A 15,601-nucleotide genomic window follows, 5' to 3' on the forward strand; every position below is an offset into this window, starting at 1 on the left:
CCGGATACATAGCGAAATTTATTTTCGTAAACATTTATTATCCTATATAATACAAATTAAATTCCAGCTGAATAAACTACATTTGCTTCGTGCCTTGAGATTAACCATATTAAGCGCACAAAATTTGTTGAAGTACGTACATGTCCCTCAGCTAGAACAGCAGCAGAAAACTTGCCCGTTTCTAAAGAAATTAGTTGTAGCTTAGGACCTCAGAGTACACCCGTGGGTGTCCTTCACCAGCAGCACTGTACTGTACCCTTATCGGGCAGCAACAGGAAGAATCCTTCCAGCCGAGGGGACATTGCAGTAAACTTCCACAAATCGGCAAAACTAGAACGAAGCGACTACTTCACTACAGGGAGGGTCTTCGCTTTTGCAAATCTTTAACAAATCGCCTGTTTTACCTCTGCTCCTGCCAGAGACCTTACCTGCGGAAATTTAAAAACCATGTTACAAACTTCAAAAGAAAATTACGTAACAGCAGTTCCTGCAATAAAAGTAAAAAAAAAATTTTTCACAAATATCCACTACTCTCAACCACCTGGAAACTCACTAGACAACGATCACTAACATTGTAATATGCTTATTTCGGTACGGACTCATATTAAGAAAACACTGCAAATAAAAATATCCATTTACTCAGTAGTTAAACTAATGTCTAAATTTTGTCCCGGGCTTTATAACTTCGATAAGAAGAATTAAGATAAAAACAATGGTTCTGACTAAGCCTTAATGAAATTAATTTTCGAAACATCAACGTCCTATCTTCAATCTTCAAGCTATACACGTTTCATCTCTAGCAAAAAATTACTTGCGATGCACAAATCATCCTAATTACCTACCACTGTTATATGAAAGAGGTAAACAAAAATTTATGGAATATTCATAAAACACAAATTTTCCATTACAAAAAAATCTTTGGAGATTTTGCTTAGATGAACATCTTTAAAAAAAACTATTTACAGCAATGCTAATTAGACTGCATTTTTTCTCTAACAAAATTACTAACATGACTTGTTTCCAGTGTTATAAAAAAGCATGCCAAACCATATAATGGGTGGATTATATATTGTGCAATGGCCAATTTATGCATTAACACTAACTACTTCAAAACCATTAACATTAAAAAAACTGTTATTAGTACAAATCTCATTTTTTAAGTATGGATCATTTGTACTAATAATAGTTTAAGTATGGATACTAAATTAATTGAGGAAATGAGAAATTTTACACGAGACTTGCTCCATTTAAACTCACTACAATACAATCACAGACATGACAATGCTTGATTGAGATGCGAAAATACACTATACTGAGAAACTGAGCATAACGGTCAATTCTTTCAAATATAACAAGATTACATCTACACCCTCAACACTTTCTCCTAGTCAAGACAACCAAGTTGCTTAGTAATCAATTAAAGAAAAACGCGAGGGTCAGTAGAAGATTCAAACGGTTACTGCAGCAAATTAAATGAAGGGTGTCACGGCCTGATAACCAGCTCAATAGGTTACAATTATTGTGAAAAGAATCTCGTACCCCAAACTCTAAACGGAAGCATATTGGCGAGAGCTGATGAAGTCATGAAGGAAAGACGACCGAATTCTATTCCCACTCCAGAATTACAAATAAAATTACGAGTGCCTTAGAGGCCTAGATTATTGCAAACTACTATTAAGAGGCTCGCAGCAACCATTTAAGAATCATGAAAGGACCTCATATTAAATTCCTTAAAAGATAATAGCACACCACCCGAGACAACCAGAGGGACCTTGGCTGTGCAAAGGCTTTCAGAGTCACATTGGCAAGATGTACAATGGTTCTTGCCAATTAAAATGCCTCCACTCTAAGACCACCAGAGACAATCTGCGCTTAAGCTAGACCTCATACTGCACTAATCCATCCTAGCCAAGAGAGAACTAGTTTTAATAATTTTGATCCAATAAATCTTTCCGGGATACAAACCTGCTGTAACCTGACTCCAGTATAGTTCGAAGGACATTTCTTACACTAGAAACTTATTATTGTACCTAAAATCAGTAAAACACACTCTAGAGTACACTAAGTCTGGTTGTCAGCAGACTTTTTACCTGACATTTATGATGAGAGTCCTACATGGAAAATGGTAACTACTGTTAGCAAATGATTAATCCATCGAAGTTCTAGGGCTAATGTCATCAGAACAGCAAGAGGAACATGGGGCCATTCCCGTTTCATCAGAGTGGTTTCATCAGAGTGGTTTCATCAGAGTGGTTTCATCAGAGTGGTTTCATCAGAGTGGTTTCATCAGAGTTGTTAAAGTTTTTACGCTGTGCGTAAGGTGGAGGATAGAATTATCTTGAATTATAGTACTTTAGTCTTTCCAAAAGATTTGAAGACAGGTGGAAAGTCATTAGTTGCACAACAAATTTTCTCATATTACCAATTGCTGGACACCACATTGTATGCCAACCACTCTAGTCTTAAGCCCCGTCCACACAGTCTAACTTTGCCTGACAGACTTGGTTCGATGTGACGTCAGAAGTGGAGAAACTGGAAAGTCATTAGTTGCACAACAAATGTTCTCATATTACCAATTGCTGGACACCACATTGTATGCCATCCACTCTAGTCTTAAGCCCCGTCCACACAGTCTAACTTTGCCTGACAGACTTGGTTCGATGTGATGTCAGAAGTGGAGAAACTGCGGATAAGGTTCCGACTTTTCCTGTTTCTGACGTCACATCGAACAAAGTCTGTCGCGCAAAGTTCGACTGTGTGGACTGGGCTTTATGGTCCAAACTAATGATGTACACAAACGGGTGTCATTTCAGTTAAATGCTATAAATTCTGGCCCCAAATACATATGTCACAATGGAATTAAGGACAAAAAGTATAGGATGCTTTCTGTCAGACTAGGTAAGTTAATCAAGACAAGATAAATATCAGTTATGTACTGGCCGAGGGCTAAAGAACCAAATATAACTGCCACTTATCCCGGGTGCCAAATTTTGATAAGCAACTGGGCTGTTTCACAGTAAGAGGTGGAGAGTATATCCTTTGGTTATAATGAAGAAAGAGAAAGCTACATGTCTTGCAAACCAAGATTTCAACTGACAGGTTATAACACAAAAAATATGGTCTTGTATTTCTTGGATGGAATGTCGTGTTTGGTGGGTTCACCCAATCTTTTCCTTAAGATACCAATTGACCATTAGGGACTCCCAGTTTAAGTCTCTATAATGAAGGGTAGTAAAAATATAAAATTACTATCAGGGGAAAAGGATCCAGAGCAGCAGATATCCCTGAAAGAGGACAGCTTGCTTCAAGTAATAGAGCAGTGGTTTCAAATGGGACAATTAAGAGAATAAGAATGGCAACAACATGCGTGAATTTAGCTACCAGTGAACCCGACAATACAGACCATAGTTGGGAAGACAAAGTTGTTTGAGATTAAGCTGGCCTTACACCAGCACGGGCTCTTGCTCATAGAGCAGCCCATAGGTCATATTGAATATTCTGCAAGTGGAAAGGGGATTAAGGGGAAAAATAAATGTATATATAGCAGTTTGCCCGAGATACTTTTCTTAATGCTGTACTTTTGGCCGCCCCAGATGTCTAGCATGTGTTTTTAAATGAAGTGTAAATACTGTAGCCAAACAAAGTGGTCAGCCAGTTAATTCAGAGGCGACCATGCAAAAATATGAAAACTGTTAGGAATACAATAATTGGCAAAAGCCAGAACACAACTTACTCTGTGGGAGGAAGAGAAAATATTTAAGAGAGTCAACGTTCCACTTAAAGACTACAGAAAATGGACTTTCCAAATATAATTACAACACCAAGAAAAAATACTTAAAAAATTAATGGTATTTTCATCCCCTACTCTCCTGCCTATTATAAACCACAAACAAGTGACAGTCGCATGACAAAGACTCATGTGAGGTAAGAATGGCAAAAGGATACACAAGAGAAAAAATTAATGCAAACTTACTGTCAGGAAAGGGATTAAGGATGCTTCTTATGTAAGGGCAACGGATGAAACAAGGTTCAAGATCACTTGGGGACTTGAGAGCATGTAGTTAATCGTAAAACCACTTCAGTATCTTAGAAGTGCATAACTATCCACATATTGGCGAAATGTGACCAAGAGACATTATTAGTGTCTTCAATACAAAAATGGTAAGCAGCAGGTCCTACACCAAGAAAATAATATCTGAACTATTGCTGTGAACTATGAGTAACAGTGCAAACGCTACAGGCTACTCCCCCTCCGCCCCCCCCCCCCCCCCCCCCCCAAAAAAAAAAAAAAGTTCTGACACCACAGAAATGCGGAGACATGAAAAAAATAGAAAAAGACAGTACAAGTACACCTGACCTGGTAATCAAAATTGAATTACTTAGCGAAGAATCCATGATAGAAATAAAGGGTTAGCATGCATTCAGTGGACCCATTGATTAGCTAGTACTCCAGATGAGATGAAACAGTAATGTTGCTAAGTGATGGTGGAGATCTGGGGTTAATTTCATTAGGATGGCATACCTAAGCCACCTGTTATTAAGGTGCAGTCTGAATAAAATTCCCAAGTTTTTCCTCTATCAAAATGCCCATCATCCAAAAGCCTTAGCAGGTCAGTAATTTGTGTATTTATACAAACAGTTTTATAAAACTAGTACCTAGCCAAGAAGTTTATTTTCAGTGAAGTGTCTCCTTGAGAGATTTTGAAGTTAGGCATCGGCAGTAAGAGTTCTTGATCCATTCTTGGATTATCTTTGGTGAAAAATGATCTTCTCCGTGAAAGCACTGTTCTCAAAGACTTCCCTTCACTTTAATCTGGAATAATAAGAAAAAATTATTTGTACAATAACGGACTCGCAGGTTGATCAAACTAATTATCAAACTGATTATTTCTTATCAAATATCATTAATCAACTACTTTCCCATCTCGTGGAAAATTTAGGTAGAATGTGTCACTATGTCTGATAGTCATTTTTTCTCCTCTCTCGGCACTCAAAAGGCCTTGCAACAATCCCTGAGCAGTTTAAAACGAACACTTTGTAAAAGTTGTGGCCCCTCAATGTTTCATCCAAAATTCACTATCATGGCCTTTGTGCTAAATTAAACCATCTATTTACACTTAAGGTTTACTTTAGATTCAGTTTCCAAAAATATGTCATAACCTAATCGGTCGAGATATTTTTGCCCTACCTATTTTGACACTATTTCCACAAGCTAAGCTACGGTAGTAACCATCATTCCCATCCCACTCATATTTAGCACTCCAGTGTGACAAATAATACTGTACTGGCAAGGATATTGATTGTCCCAAAGTTTTATAGTAAGGGGTACTGGGTGTGACAATACCTAAAAGGAATTTGGATCCAGTTGTTCTGCCAACTAGTAGTTCTTGAGGGTCTGGCATCGAAGTTTCTAATGTAAGTACTTTGTTGAATTGAATCTTATGATAGATGGCTAAACAAAAAAATCTGTAGCATTGTATACATCTTATTATAATGGAAATTGTTAGGCAAAATGAAAATGACACCTTGAACAATGTTGTGAAGGATAACAATCCTGGGAGGCTACGGACCACCAAGTTGCTGCCTATGGATTACAACAAAGTATCTGAATATTTTGACAAAAAGTGGAAGGGAGAGCAGTTTAACTGATAAAAGTCAACCTCAAAGATAGTAAGACACAAGATAGCACGAGGAGCTTATGGCTCTGGGTGGGAGGTGGGATGAGGTTGTTTCTGAATCTCAATAGGTCAGAAGGGGAAAAGGGGAACGGCAACTTTGGAAGAAGAAAAAGGATGTTCAACTCGGACAAAGTTAAGACTTCCTTGAAAAGTCAAGGTAGTTATAATTTACGCCCTGCTATTTGGTACAACCTCCCCAAGGACAATATGAATAGAGGACAATGCAATTGATTTGGAACTCCCTACAGATAGACTACTCTTAATCATCATGTGGTCAGTAGATTAACAAAACTATACTGACATGACAGCAGATAAAAGTTAATTTGGCAAACGTAATTTTGCTCTAATCGTGATAGAAATAAAGGATTAGCTGCATTCAGAGTGGACCCATTGATTAGCTATTACTCCAGATGAAACACAGCAATGCTGCTTAGTGATGGTGAAGATCTGGGGTTAACTCGTCCATCAGCCTTAGGTCAACAATTTGCTTATTTATGCGAACAGTTTTATAAAATTACCTAGCCGGGAAGTGTGTCCTTGAGGGATTTTGAAGTTAGGCATCAGCAGTAAAAGTTCTTGATCCATTCTTGGATTATCTTGGGTGGAAAATTATCTTCTCCATGACTTCCCTTTAATCTGAAATTTAAAAAAAAAACAGTACGCACTAGAATTCCGGACTCGCTGGTTGATCAAACCGTAATTATTTCTAGCAATTTTCATAAATAAACCATTTCCCCATCTAATAGGAAATTTAAAATGTATCATTATGTCTGACAATTTTTTCTCCCCTCTCGACACTCAAAAGGCCTTGCAACATTACTTGAGCAGAAAAAAAAAACCTTTGTAAACATAGTGACCCCTCAATATTTCATTCAAAATTTACTATCATGACCCTTGTGCTAAATTAAACCATTTACTTACATTTTAAAGTTTCTATTATTTAAATTATCAAAAAAGCGACAGTAATAAATCCATTGATGAACTGGCCGTCAGTAAAAATGGTGTACAGAACTGACGTTACATTGGTATTTGCACAGTACTACATAAAAGGTTACACAAGATTATCACACTTTAAAAAAATATGTCAAAACCTAATTGGTACGTATGTTTTTATCCTTTCTGTTATGACATTGTTTCTGCAAGGTAAGCTCTAGTAGTAATCATCCCTCCCATCTCACTTGTTTATTATCATTATTTGTTTAAGCAGCCATTTCCGACTAAGTCCAATCGACTGATCCCAATTGTGTTTAGCACTCCAATGCGCGCGCACAATAAACTAGTTAATGTCTTCTCTACTTAAATCTCCACAGCTATCCCTCTGCCAAAGGACTGGTTTCCCTGATGCCTCTACTACATCTATTCTCAAACTAAACCCTTTTTCTCCAAATTCTCCCTCACCTTCTCTCACCATCCAAACCTTTGCTTCCCTCTTGACCTTCAGCCCATACCTTCCTCCTCACGCACCCTTATTCTACACTATTATTCCTGTAATCTTTACCAGCCCGGCACCAATAAATTTTTTTTAATTTTCAAGCATCGTAAGTAGCGAGATCCTCAAAATTTAGCTCAGCATTCTCATCTCTGTTCGCTCCAACTTCCGTTATCTCTTATTAATAAGAATTTCTGAACCTTATATCACACACATGCATTGTGTGTGTGTGTGTGTGTGTGTGTGTGTGATTACAGTGCAATTGAGCTTTACCAGATTTTTGGCAGTTTCTTAGTCACACCCTAGTGCCGGTACTTTATCTACGCTATTTTAGTTAGATTTATCCTTAGATTTCATGTAAAGAAAATATAAAGGCAGTTTCACTTCGGCTCTGGGAGGTCAAAAGCAGACAAATTGACTTTGTTGTTGAACAACCTTCCTTTTAAGGTCATAAAAATGTCACAGATCTGTAATTCCGTTTAACTAAGTTTATGACGGTTATGCAGGTCGCAGGCAGTAGTCTAGGTTCCTTAAAATGGAAAGAAAGGTTGATTACTGTTAAGTGCAGTGCGCGCGTTTTGTACCAAGTTACATTCATGTAATGTTGTAGTGAAGACTGAAGTCCAACCATACGACACCGAGGCAAATTTATCCTAGATAGTCAATGTAGCAAATGTAAAGACAGGTCTCAAAAGGAAGATTGGGTCTTTTTAAACCTTTTCAAGAATATAATTTTGTAATCTTTAGGACGAGCATGTTGAACGATTTCCTCTGGACTTAAATCCAATTTGCATAAGCTTTGGGCATACAATTTTTGAACCAACAACTTCAAGACTTTTCGTAGTTAAATACCTGGCAGAGAGCACCATATGCACGACGGATAGGAATGAGATATTCCAACGGCGTCCTTCACACAAATGTATATAACTCCTGTCCACTGATCCGAATATCTTTTTATGTGTTAACGATTGTAAACCTGATCTGTCAAGAGCCATTAACCTACACAAGTCAATTACTCCATCCTACCATTTCTTAAAAGATGCTCTAGTGTATGAAAATCATTGTTGTCAAATTTGCCGCATTAGCCAAACGGCACTATTTAAACCACTTAGCTTATTAGTACCGGGATTAATAGAGTACAGGGTAGACCGTCCTTGTCCTACTGCGCATATTTGTGACGTCATTGGTAGGTGGCCATAAAAGAAAAGAAAAATAATTTAAGGGTCACTATGGTAATTGTTTGCCCACACCCATTCTCTACCTCTTTCACGGCCTTGTGCGCGTGAGAGGTGACCCCGTTCATCGCCAGGTACTGGAAGATAGTTTCCTTGTTCTTCACTCTGGTGGGGTCAAATACTGACTGATGACTTGTTTACCTGAACCTTTGTCAGATCAGCCACGTGACGTCATGCGCGAGATTGTCCTATTTTGGCCAGAAGCGGTCTAATCCTGTACTCTATTAATCCTGATTAGTACTATTTTAGACAACTTGCACCCCTTCAGTACTTTCACCGAAACGCGCTCTTGTATCTAGCCATTGCTTTTAATTGATCAATGAGAAATTTTCGATTCAATCCATAGCACAAATTAAATTCAGAAGGGAGCATTAAACTTCAGTGGCAAATGCTAGATGCAATTTTAACAAAAAACAAGTCTCATATCTGATTACAGACGCTCCATTCTAGTGAAAAACGTGAAAAAGTATTGCCTAGGAACATTAATAATATAAACCCCAAAACAAATTACATATTACTGTTATAAGTTTGAATAGTTACAATGAAACACTTAACAAGAATCGGTTATAGTATTCCGATAAAAAGAAAAATTCGTGATAATCTTACTTTACGAAAAATAAAGCTGCACTGTCGACACTTAGTTTTGCTCGTAATAACTTTCAATATCGGCGAAACACAACGGAACTTCTCCACAACGTTCGATCAACGCATATTGCCATATCCTTCTTAGCAGCAAAGTCCTTAGGTCGACTGTAACTGCTCCTTTGCTGCAAGTTACCACCCAAATCCTGCAAAAAAGAACAAAATTATTAATTTGCTCGTTAGGAGATCCAGCCAGTTGTAAATTGTAGATTAATTTTTTTTTTTTTTGTTGGAGGGGGAAGGAGGATGGGAAGGGGGAAGGTTACAATCCAAACACTGGCCTTTCTTTTACCCTTGGGGTAATTCTAGGCAATAACTCCTCACGTGTTTAGTACAAGCCCCTGGGGGTTTAATTACAGTCGATCCCTCAAAAATATCTAAATTCTTAAGCAACCCAAATACTGTAGGAATCTGTAATTTCCAAAGAAATACCCAACACGGAGTTATTACCTATAGATCTACCCAAAATTCATGCTAAACCAAGGGGAGTAAGACATTTATAAAACTTTAGCAACAGTATGGCAGTTCATCTGTAAACAGCTTTTCTGCAGATACACGACCAGAAAGGAATCTAGTTGAATGGTTACTCTGACATTTCCATAAGTGCGTATAGATTTCAAAATTTAAATCTATATTGATACGGAAGAAAGTTGCTAACCCATCAAAATTAGAAAAATTCAGACCTACAGGCCTAGGGTGATCAGACTGCCAAACTACTATAGGTAACATTCTCAATTACAATATTGAAGTTTTACAAAAGAAAGGTATACCAAAGTCAAATGTACTCTGAAACTGCTCATCCCATGAAATTCAATATATCTAGCTGTACTTTCATGCTAATTAGATTTTTTTTTTTGGCTCGTGTGATTTTATTTCATATTCCGGCATTGATGGCTTAGCCAGTTTATTCATCACATACATAGAATTCCAAGTGTTCAAATTACTGATCTGAAAAGCCCCAATCTTCCCCTAAAGATAAAAAGTTTTACACATTTGTCTGAATTTTCAGTAATAGAATGCGTAGTAAAATATCTACTGAAAGTAACTTTGGTGTATCTTACCCTTAAAAAGAATCCAGCCAAATACTATCAAGAACCGTTGCTTATGGAACGTAGTACATGTATAGACTGTGCAACAACCCCCATCAACACTAATTTCCTTCAACATCAGAAAATTCCAAGCTTCCAGATTCTCACCTTCAAGTATGTCACTTTACGTATCAACACCGTTAAGAGCAGCTACTCAGTACTTTAAATGGTAATTCTAGGCAATAACTCCGCACGGACTGCAAGGAACGTTCCCGCCAATACGACAGCCACTAGGGATTGCGTTGTCAAATTTATTTAAAAGTTTAATACTAGCCCCTGGGTATTGAATTACAGTCGACCCCCAAAAATAACGGTAAATTCTAAATAAACAACCCAAATACCATAGGAAACCAATTTCTAGAGAAATACCCGACGCGGAGTTACCCAGATCTACCCTCTTATTTTAACTGAAATTCAACGACAAAAAAATTAGGGCAAAGTTGCCCGGCTGCCTGCCTTCTAAGCATGGTAAAAATACAAGTCATTATCCCCTATTCATAAAGTCTTAAGTGTTCTCATCCATATCTGCTGATATAACTAAATCTGATGTGAAGTGCACTATGACTCACGTTTCTACAAATCCTAAATTTACGGAACATTATCCGAGGCTTATAAACTAAGATTAAAGAATCTTCAATTCATGCTTATTGTAAGGATAGAAACCTGGGGTATACACAGGCTATCTAGTTACAAAAAAGTTAACCTCGACATAAAAAATTCCCAGATGTTAATCACAAGTTAAAAATCCCCCCAGTTCAACTGAATTAAGCCCAGAACCTTAAATTAAGAAGAAAAATGTCATTACCCGCCAAATATCTACTAACGTCGGCCTCAACCAGATAGGCCAACCAACAAACACCAGGAGAACTACTTACTTTAACACAAATATTCTGTCTTAGATACACTGACACCTGCAGCAAAACTACTGCAATTCTCAGACATATGTTGAAATTGTCTCGCTTATCTTTTTTTTTTTTTACCACCGGCTCTCCAGGAAGTTTTAGCCAATTACAAGCGTCCATGTTACTTTTCTTTAACAGAGAGACAAAACACCAATTCTGATTGGCTGCTTGGTAAACAAGGACTCTTCACTAATACAATATCATTTTAAGTAAGCGTTACGTCCAAAGACAATACACGAAAGATGGGAAACTGACTATTAATACCATTAAAAAAAACATCATCCAACCCGTCAGAATGCGCGCCATCTATTGATCATGCCCTCAACTAAAACTCGGCTGTGGCGTAGCGCGGCTTTTTTAAATGTTAAAATTTATTCTTATGCTGCAATAAACTTCTCTTTATAAATTATTGAATACTAAATCGATTAATATTGCTTGTTAACATGATTATAGGGCTCCATCATAGCTTATGACTTATATATTAGGCATTTCTGAATCATTAAATAAAATCCTTCGGTTAATGTAACATTAATTGCTAAGTATCTTTATCTAAAATTGAGAGGGCAGTTAGAATGAAACAAACTTATTCTCATATTATCTTATTATTTCACCAATATAGTATACAGTAATTATTTTCGTTTTTTTGGGGGCTTGTGCTTATGATTGTATACTGTACATAAAACAATACATATGTGTCAGACAAATCTAAGAACCTAGAGGAATGAATACAGTTTATTATATTTTATGATTCTTTATTAAGCTCTTGATCAAGTCAAAACCTATTTATAACAATTTATTAAAATCTCATAGCCCAATTGTGGGAGTTCTCAAAAATGCTTATTCAATTGGCACCCTTTTATGAAGGTAATGTAACCAACACTTCTGCCTGGTATTTTCTAGTAAAATGCCATTTCTGCAAGAAGCATGCACATTCCTAAAATTTTGAAACAATTATTCTAATTGACTTGAACCATGTTTGTTTTTGCATCATGTACAGTACAAGCAAATATCATAGGTTTTCACAACTTGTTTTGCCAATTTATTACTGCTGTATTACTGCGTACATTTGCTGCCAAGTGGTAAATTTACTTTGGAATACTATGTGGGGTGTTGGTACCAATTACAAGATTTCATTTTAAAAATTGAATAATTATGAGCAAATAATGCAGAAACAGATGAAACGGTAAGAATGGATCTTGTGGGAGCAGATATGCTGGTTTGCATGTAATTTTTTTTTATTTTGAATGCTTTTATCCATACATATAGGAAAATTCAATAATAGATTAAATGGTTAGTGAACTTGAAATTAAAGTAAAACACTAACTTAAGTAACCTACTTATGCTCTCCCATATGAATGCTCCTACAAGATCTATCCTTCCTGATGAAACAACTTTGGTTTGCTAAATAGTTGCTTATTAATGAAAAATCAAGGTAAACATTTATAACTACAACCCAAGGGTAAGCTGCTGAGAATATAACATAACTACAGTATATATACAGTATATCAAAGTTGCTGTGAGTAGCCTATCTGGAAAAGGCATGGAGACCCAATATTCACGAATTGTATGACAGTGATAGGAATTGGTATGTTTATTTCATATTTCTAGAGATTTTCAAGATCTGCAAATATAACTTTAAGGTATTTATTTGAAATACAATTGACGCCTCTAAATGACAAGAAAATATAGTTTTTCTAGTTGATTTTGATATGTTTTGCAAGATAGCTTCATTTCCATTGCAAATTACTGTTGACATGGTTAGGTAACTGTTGGCATGGTTATGGTACTGCTGATATGGTTAGGTTTACTGTTGACGACATGATTAGGCTACTGATGTACATTACCAGGAAGGTTAGGTTGGTTGCTGGGGTTGCAAATGGCAAATATTTTTTTTAGTCGAAAATCACATATAAATATATTTTCTTTCCGCTTAGAGGCGTCCACCGTATTGTAAATATTTTCCAATATTTATTTCGGAATAACACTGCACCGACATTCAATTTTGCTGTGGTCTATTTTATTTCTTAATTTTCTCTAAAAGTCATCATGTACTTTGTAACAAATGTAATGATTTTATTACTTTTCTTTATTCTGAGGAAAAGCATGAAAAGTCAGATGGGGGAAATCATTTTTCGTAATATTGCAAACCACACACGGGTGATGATGGCTACGCCCACTCATGATTGAAATTGAATGCCCCGCTTTGTGAAAAAGTAAACAAACAGACGATGTAGGCAGGTGCAATGCTACTGCCATCTTCATTTCATGCCAGGTACTAAATTGTATGCGGCCGATGCGGCTGTGGCTTGAGCTTCCCATCTTTCGTGTATTGTCTTTGGTTACGTCATGGCAAGAAAAAAAAACAAACAAAAAACAAAACACGATGAGACCGATGACATCTGTTGGTGACTTGGTCAACTATGAAAAGATGAATATCTTGAGATTACAAAATACTACCGGCTAAAAGCATATCGTCTGAGTTTTTTCTTTGGAGAGAAGAACAGATATGGAAAATATGGGTTTTATCGCCATTTTCACCAAATGCAAAACATTCAAATATGACCACTTTCCAGACGTCTCCGATTGTGCGATTGACTATTTTAGATTTTTTCTTCAAAAGTGACTGAATATTGCATTGATTTTCTTTAAACCAATTTACATATTTGTCAAACGTCCTAGGTGGCAACGACATCACCTTTTGACACAAATCTACGGTACTGATAATACGCAAATGATGATATAGTGTATTGATGAGGTCATGAGATTTGTTCCTGTAAAAACTATCCGCTCTTTGATAAGAAAAAAATGAAGCTGAAAGTGTTTTTGACTATGTGATTCTTTTGGTTTTTAAGATCAAACGCGTCATGAAAGACTGGCAGACATTAAATATATACACGAATATCAAATTCGAACCCACCCATTCCTTACAGTACCGCAACAAAATCTATGAGCCTATACATAGTAACTGCAGAAATATATGCAATATTTTCACATCAATAATCACCCATAATGCTAGAGAACAGTTAGATTTCGAAGGTCTTGTGCAAACAGCAATGCATTGAATTGAAGTCGGAAGGCAGATATTTTCAACAACAGGGTAGTAAATGAAATTACTGAAGCGTTATTGGCCCGCTTATAATTCTTATAAAAAATTTCTGTGGTCTACATTGACAAGAAGTTTGGCCCAAGACTCATTACTTAGGGAATACAAGGTAGTGTCCTGTCCAATCAAAAATACTTTGATATTTCGTTCTGTAACCCAGGCCGGAAGAGAATGAAACTGGAGGTACTACTTCTAAATGATAGCGAATACTTTCGCCCTTTAATTCCTGGGTGCATGGGCCATCCTTTATATCCAAGATAGTTCCTCTTTGGACGAGTGGTTTTCGCGCTTGGCTACCAATCCCGTGGTCCGAAGTTCGATTCCCGGCTCGGCCAACGCAGACTCAGAGGAATTTATTTCTGTGATAGAAATTCAATTCTCGATATAACGTGGTTCGGATCCCACAATAAGCTGTGGGTCCCGTTGCTAGGTGACCAATGGGTTCCTAGCCGCGTAAAAATATCTACTCCTTCGGGCCAGCCCTAGGAGAGATGTTAATCAGCTCAGTGGTCTGGTAAAACTAACATATACTTAACTCATATCCAAGATGTCCCTACAGACAGAATGCCAATGACATTCCTAACGACTGGTCAAAACCCCACAAAAATTGCAGGATTTTTGGTTTTGGGTTATTCATGGTGTGATTTAGGTGATTGATGATGATAATTTGTTTCAAGACTTCGTTTCATATTTTGATAGTGTATACAATAAAAGGGAACCTAGAATTAATCTACTGGAATACAATTACACATTCACCAAGCGTAGTGCGTAGGACCTCATTAGATAATATTAATAATCTTACTATGATGACTGGGCGAGTATGGGCGCAAATATTACGCTCATACACGCTCAATCATCATGGTAAGTTTGTTAATATTATCTAATCGTGCCCTAGCACTACACTTGGTGATAGTGTTATTGTATTCCTGAAAGGGAGGAAATTTATTTATAAATATATATACACACACACACACACACACACACACACACACATATATATATATATATATATATATATATATATATATATATATATATATATATATATATATATATAGAGTATTGGTAATCTTGTTAGACACGATGATATGTTATTCAATCGTATTCCACACAGGATAATGAAGAGTTTTTCTTAGAAAATGTCCAACAGTTCCGTCCTCCAATGGAAATCTTCTTGGAGCGTTTGTTAATTAAGGAAAGCGAAAAAGTTTACAATGTCTGTAGCCAAGAAAGGCCTATAATCTTAAACATATGAAATACCATTACCAGAAACTGGCAGTTTGAACTAAGAAAACATTCAACAGTAAAATAATACAATAAAACAAGAATAGTAGTAGAACAAAAGAAATCAAATCAAATGAGATAATACTGTCCATTTGAAACAGCGTAACACTTAAGTACATATTAATAAGCGTATATTATATGATAGTTCATGGATAAAATTATCTAATTTGTACTGACATCTCATGGCGTGTAAAATAAAAACATATAATTTATACAACCCAGGCGATAAATTACATTTTT

At 36.5% G+C, this 15,601-nt stretch overlaps 1 long non-coding RNA gene across 1 annotated transcript; it reads right to left on the reverse strand.

Annotated features, from left to right (window-relative positions):
- Position 1: 1 nt before the first annotated feature.
- On the reverse strand, positions 2 to 11,086 carry LOC135219212 (uncharacterized). Its single transcript, XR_010315393.1, has 5 exons — positions 10,948 to 11,086; positions 8,949 to 9,130; positions 6,197 to 6,314; positions 4,657 to 4,813; positions 2 to 428 (listed from the first exon to the last, which is right to left on the reverse strand). It is a non-coding gene; the product is annotated as an uncharacterized LOC135219212 (long non-coding RNA).
- Between the last annotated feature and the right edge of the window lie 4,515 nt (positions 11,087 to 15,601).

Source organism: Macrobrachium nipponense, chromosome 1 (genome assembly GCF_015104395.2).
Source record: "Macrobrachium nipponense isolate FS-2020 chromosome 1, ASM1510439v2, whole genome shotgun sequence".
Lineage (NCBI taxonomy): Eukaryota > Metazoa > Arthropoda > Malacostraca > Decapoda > Palaemonidae > Macrobrachium > Macrobrachium nipponense.